The following is a 5,347-nucleotide window of genomic DNA, read 5'->3' on the forward strand; positions in this document are numbered from 1 at the left end:
TTTTTTAATTTGACAATTGAAGGGAAATGAGGCCGGTGTCCCTGATGAAGCAGTCAGGTATCGCCTGTTTTATAAACCCTTGCAGCGTGCTGGTTGAAAACTGCTGATCTAGAGTAACGAGAGTGCTCGGTGTGGGAAACAGGGCTGGAAAGGTTGTTTGGGGCCTGTGAGGGGCCTTCTCATAAAGCAGATGTGGCACCAAGGGATGTAAGGGACCAAGGGAACAGTCATGTTTGAACTCGTGCCCACCATGGTAGTGATGTGAGGATAGGCTGGTGAGGGACAAGACTGGGGCTGGGGGTGTCACCTCAAAGAAGAGAAGGGGCTGACTCAGGGTGGCAGTACTGGAGAGAAAGAAGTGTCATCTCCTTTCACTGCATGGGGCTTCTCTAGTCAAGGTCCCCTGTGATATGAAGCTAGTCAATTGCAACGATCACTACTTTGACCTGACCTTTCATGACAGAGCCATCGACTTGCTTCAGGTACTTTCTCTTCTTAGGCTTCATGACTCCACACTCCACTGGTTTTCCTACTTCTTTTTCTTTTATTTTAAGATTTATTTATTTACTTTTAGAGAGAAGGGAAGGGAAGGAGAAAGAGAGGGAGAAAAATATCAATGTGTGAGAGATACACATGTTCCCATATGGCCTGCAAGCCAGGAGTGTGTCCTGCCCGAGAGTCACCCCAGCGACGTTTCAGTTTGCAGGCCCGCACTCAATCCACTGAGCCACACCAGCCAGGGCCAGTCTTCCTACTTCTTCAGGAGCCGGTCCTTCTTCCTTGCTGTGCTTGTAGATGGTGGTGACCACACGTCCTATCCTGTTTCTCTTCATCTCAACTCTTCTCAGGGCTTTGAATATCATCTGTGCCAATAACTTCCAATTTTCTTTCTCCACTATTCATCTTTGCCTTCAAATTTATATGCATATAACCAACAGTTTACCATTCAAAAGCCAGATGGATGTCCAGAGCCCAGAATCAGATCAATGAGAAGCTTTGGTTCATTACACACGATCGTAGTCCATCCACACAATGAGTACCCATGAGCCCACAGGGCAGCCCCAGGGCTTGGGCTTGGGCAAAGCTAGAGCTTTTCACATCCGTCTGTGTGCTTTCCACCTGTTCACGCCCCCATCTGTGTCCACCTGAGTCAACCACTGTTCCAAATTCTGCACTTGTCGTTTCATTTGAATACAGTTTTATCACACACATAAACTATATTTATGCCTAAAAGAGACATATTTTTGGTTTCTGTGGTTACTGAATGGTATGCAAAGGTGTCACGCTATATGCAGTCTTCACTGAGTGTGATGTTACTAAGGTCCTCGTTCTATGGAGTCTTGCCCAACCACTTCCACCACTGCACTGTTCTGTCGTCTAAACACACCACCAGCTACCTACCCATTTTCCTGTCAACGGCCATTTGAGTTGTTTCAACCCTGCTATTCAAATCAGCACTGATTCCATTCTCCCTTCATTCTGCCTCCAAAATTTTTATGGCCCTCTCTCCTCATCCCCCCAGGGCCTCCGTGTGTTAATGGGAGGGTGCACATAGACTTTCCTCTGCAGTTCTGTTTGAAGCCAGATTTCCGAAGGTAACCCACTTTCATCTGGGATCCCTCTGCCCTTTGAAATCTTGGAAACTTGATTCAATTGTCATAATTCCATGGCCAGCGGGATTCCAAAGTCTCTCTCCACATGTGTTTATTTCGGGAGTGCTTAAAATGAGCCAGGTTCCTTCTTCTGTCTTGGGAAAAAGTACGGAAGGCTTGTGGGAAAATAGGAAGGCGAAACTAATCTGAGAGGAAGAGATAATAGGGTGAGTGATAAAATCAAAATTCAATTCGGTCTTGAGAGACAAAAACCAAGGTGGGAGGGATCGCACAGGGATGAATGCAACGCCCTCCATTTCAAGATCTTTTTTTTAAAGCAAAAGATAACATGAATGAATGAATGAATGTATGTATAGCTATACTTAAAAATAAGAAATGAACCCTGGCTGGTGTAGCTCAGTGGACTGAGCGTGGGCCTGCGAATGAAAGAATTGCAATTCGATTCCTAGTCAGTGCACGTGCCTGGGTTGCAGGCCAGTTCCCATCAGGGGACACACGAGAGGCAACCATACATTGATACTTCTCTCCCTCTCTCCTCCCCTTCCCCTCTAAAGATAAACAAATAAAACCTTAAAAAAGAAATGGAAATCTCCTTGGATGGAGGAAGATGACGTGTGACAACCCAGCCTCTCTCCCTAGCAGGGAGTGTCCGTGGGGCCAAAGCAGGGGCACTTCAGTCCGGAACACAGGCAGGGCACAGGCAGAGTTCTATATTTTGATTTAAAATTCAATTGGAAATAAAGCACTTAGGAGACACAAGTCCCTGTGTAGAACAGATCCTGCCTCCCATCGTCTTTAGGTAAAACACCCCAGCACAGCCTGTGAACCTCTACGACTTCCATCTGCTTTCCATTCTTGACTCCCTAACTGCCTTTCCTGTGAATGAGCCAAGCTTGCAACAAAACAGCTGTTTAGAAAGCTAACAACATAGGCAATATCACTAGGAGTTGAAGTTCTAGATCAAAGGCAGCAATAGTCTGCTTCCTTCTGCATTGATTAAATGCTATCTGGACTTCACTCTTTGTCAGATTCTAGGCCTTTCGTTTTCAAAAGGAGAGTGCCAAGGAGAGGCAGTCATCTACGGCGGGAGCTCACCAACCCATGCAGAAGTGCACCTTTGCAAGACCGGGATACATTTTGCTCAGCGAGATCTCCGAGATCCCCTGATTTCTATTTTCAAACAAAGGTTTGAAAGGCTAAATGTGGATAATAGACCAGGCCTAATTCAGAAGAAAAACTCGGGCCAGTGGGTGAACCTGTCAGGAAGTCGGCTTTAGCTCTGTGTAAGCATAACTCACCTCTCCCAGAACTGACTCCTGGGAGAGATGACTGGTTCCCTGGGCCTGGGAGACATACTGGGGGTGAGAGACGTGACCCCGCACAGGAGGATCTGAGGTATTTGATCTGCAACCTTCCCTTACTGACTATCAGCAAGCTCCACGATTTCTTCGATCCGTCCAGAAGTGATGAAAATAATTGGTCAGGAGAGAGAATATAAAGATATCTTCTTTAGCAATTTTTGCCAAAACACGTGACCAGGAGAATACTGTGTAAGAGGATTACGCAAGAGAGGGGCCTGCCGTAGACGTCTCTTACCTTCAGTGCCATTCTTCCTCTTCCCACAGCCAACCGCACTTCCAGGCGGGTGGTCTCCACATCATTTCACAGAAAAGATCGACATAGAGAGAAGATCAAAGTCACTGACTCCAGTGTGTGCCGGCCCCTCGTTTCATCCTCACAAAACCTCAGAAAGGCTGTACTAGTGTCCTGTGGCTGCCCTAGCAAATTGCTACGAACTTCCTTTATTCTGTCACAGTTCCAGCGGCCAGAAATCCGAAATCAAGGTGCTGGTAGGGAAATGCTTCTCGGCACAGGCGCCGGGCAGGGATCCCTTCCATGACTTTTCCAGCTGCTAGAGGCTGCCCGCATCCTGGGACTCGGGGGCACATCCTCCCAGCCTCCGCCGGTCTCCACACCCACCTTCTTCTCTGTGTGTCTCTTATAAGCACACTCGTTACTGGACTTAGGGCCGCGTGTATGGTCCCAGAGAAACTCATCTCAAGATCCTTCATTTAGTTACACTTAAGAAGACCCTTTTTCTAAATAAGATCACATGCACAGATTCCAGGCACTGGAACGTGGCTATATCATTTGGAGGCCACCATTCGGTCTCCTGTTGGGAGAATTTCGTTATCTTCCTGCTGCTATGTCTCTGAGAAGTTCAGAGCATTTTCCAAGATCACAGAGCCTGTAAGTGATAAGGGCCAGCATTCCAACTTTTTTGGAATGTAGCACTTTTGTTTTTAGAAACATTTTTGGAATGTAGTATTAACTTGGAAAGTCTTTTTTTGTTTGTTTGTTTGCTTGCTTTTCTTTTTTTTTTTAAATTTGGGTGCACTTGGGTGTCCTCGTGTAGGGTCGTACACACAAGGACTCTTCAGCAGAACAGCACTGTGTGACTGCGCACCAGGCAAGGCAAGTCGGAATGTTAGACGTGCTGCCATGGCAACAGCATCAACATGGGCAGTTTCTCGGCTGACTGTAGGTTTGAAGAACTACTCCTCTGACTTGGACATTTCAGTTCATAATAGAGAATGTGGAGTGATAGTTAAATATTAATAGCAATTCAGCTTTATAATGTTTGGACTCGTTTTACAGAAGAATAAATATGCTGAGATTCCAAGAGGAGTGATTTAGGGACTTCCAATCCTTTCTAACCATGTATTTGGGGAGGAAAGAAGTTTATTCAATTCTGTGTGATAAAAACAAAATTAAAAATGAAATTAAATTCTGAAGCTCACAGTAAAACTGTAACTTTAATTTTAATGTTTTTAACCTTAATATTTTTGTTAGTTAGAAATGACTCATGGGTTTCATTGCTTTAAATATATGTTATGAGTTTTAAACAAATAGATTGTGTTTATGCTAGCATACCATTTATAGTTTTAGAAATAGTTGCGTATTTGTGTTCCATGTAAGATTTCATCTGAAATCAAGATTTCACTGATCAACAATTTTAAAAAACCCCAAACAAAAAACACCTAGTTGGCAAACAGAATGTGAAGGTAGGAGGTAAGGGGTCTGGGGTTCAAACCCAGCCTCTGCCCAGAACGGGATACTGGGATAGGAGGTATTTCATAAATGCTCCCCACCTAATGGTGGCCTTTCCACATTCCAGTCTTTACAGATCAGCTGCCTACGTGTCTAGCTTTTCACCTTCAAGTTTCTGCTTTCCTTTTTGACCCACAAAACACTCCATTTGGAGAAGATGCCACCTTGCAGGCCAACATGTTCAAGGCCCAAGAAGACCCTAGAAGATGAAGGACATGGACGAGCATGTGCTGGGTAGCCAGGCCCACCACCCCTGAGCCCATGTGGCCAGTTCAGCTCCTTAAAGAGTTTTGTTTCCCCAAGAGGCAGCCGGGACAATACAGGCCTTATGCTAAGTCAGCTGACCAGACCTTACCCCCTGCCACCCCCCCACCCCTGCCTCCAGCTTTGGGGACTGCTGGTGATCTTCTACCAGGAACGAAGGAACAAAGGCCAGTCTATTTTCCTCCATGCTGGAGATGCCATCAGGGGAAACAGAGCATGTTTTCTTTATAGTCCAAAATATTCAGTTTTCGTCCAGAAGGACGAACTCGTTGAACTGGGAGGGAATGGGAGCAGAGGGGAGGGACGGAGGTGTTGGCAGTTTTTCTAACTTTGGAAGGAGCCTGGACTCCGGTGAGAGC

This window comes from Sturnira hondurensis, unplaced genomic scaffold (assembly GCF_014824575.4).
Source record: "Sturnira hondurensis isolate 20B ecotype Veracruz unplaced genomic scaffold, ASM1482457v3 Scaffold0000780, whole genome shotgun sequence".
NCBI lineage: Eukaryota > Metazoa > Chordata > Mammalia > Chiroptera > Phyllostomidae > Sturnira > Sturnira hondurensis.